The following is a 1,362-nucleotide window of genomic DNA, read 5'->3' as shown; positions in this document are numbered from 1 at the left end:
TGTCTCTGTGAATTGGGCTACACTAAGTACCTCACAGAAGTGGAATCAGACAGTATTTGCCTTTTTGTGACCAGCTAATTTCACACCGCAGAGAGCTCCCTAGAAGTGTCCCCTCCTGGAGTGATGTACAGCCCGGAAGCCTAAAGCATCCCCAGAATTCCATCCACATATCATTGCTGGAAACACACCCAACCAGAAATAAGCTGGAGCACGAGGAATCACAGCACAAGGTGACATATTAATGATAGGAAAACCTGAATGGAACCAAACCTGGTGACTGAAAAAGCAAGGGGGCCCCTGGCACACGGGAGCCGGCCTGGCCCTCACAGCTGGGCCGAGCTACGCTCCTCCGGTCCCCCTGCTCACCGTAGTCGTGTCCTGAGCACAGCGGCTCCCGCTGCAAAACTGGCCAGCACCCTCCCCTGTGAGCCGCTGCCGCCTGCCTACCAGCCCTGGCTGTCGCGCCACCTCCTGGATGTAAATGAATCAAGCCTCTCAGTCCATCACCCCTGCTTCCTGACGGCACACGTGGGGGCTAACTCTCACTGCTCCGAATCCTCCCCCAAATCCCTCATTGCCAGCCCGAGTCCTGGAGTCCCCCCCACCCAACACCTGCGAACTGAGACGCCCTACAGTTCCCCCACGCCGTGTGGCCTCCAGGGCTGCAGCAAGGATGAGAAACCCGGCTTTGTGGACTGCAGGCCTGTCTCCTGTCTTCCCCCCCCCACCACCACCCCCCAGGCCTCTGATTGACAGGCATCCACAGGACCCTCGAGGAACGCTAGGCGCTGCTGGCCAGCCCCGGGGGAGAACCCTCACCAGCCCAACACTTCTTTCTGGCACAGTGATCCTCTTTGCTAGAGGTCAGCATTGTTCTCATTTTACAAATGGGGAAATCAAGGCTCGGGGCGGCTGGCTTGCCCACACCCCTCAGTAGCAGAGGCCAGGTCTGAGCACCCCCCAAGGCCAGAGCTCCTTCCCACCATGCACTCTTCTCTCTGGAGCTGTGCTCCCGACACAAGCCCAGTAGTTAGAGTGAGGACAGAGGATGAGCCAGCTCACAGGGACGGCGGTCCTGCTCTCGTGGAGACAGCACATCCCCGGGGCGAGCGCTGACTCTGCGGAATGATCTGGTGGCTCCGGAGGACCTCCCGCAGCAGAGGCTCCGCTCTGGGCACCCTGCAGCCAGCCTTGCTGGGCGCGAGGAGGGGCAGGATTTTCTCCATCTGCTGAGCCGAGCCCCAGTTTGGGGGCACCTGAATGATCATGCCCCAGTGAGCAGATGCCCAACAGACATTTTTCCAGGTACGACCAAAGGCCAGCGTTTACCTGGGTGAGATCTTGGTAGGAACACAGACAGAC

This window comes from Leopardus geoffroyi, chromosome C1 (assembly GCF_018350155.1).
Source record: "Leopardus geoffroyi isolate Oge1 chromosome C1, O.geoffroyi_Oge1_pat1.0, whole genome shotgun sequence".
In the NCBI taxonomy this organism is placed as follows: Eukaryota; Metazoa; Chordata; class Mammalia; order Carnivora; family Felidae; genus Leopardus; species Leopardus geoffroyi.
The sequence above is the reverse complement of the archived record's forward strand: the minus strand, read 5'-3'. Positions refer to the sequence as shown.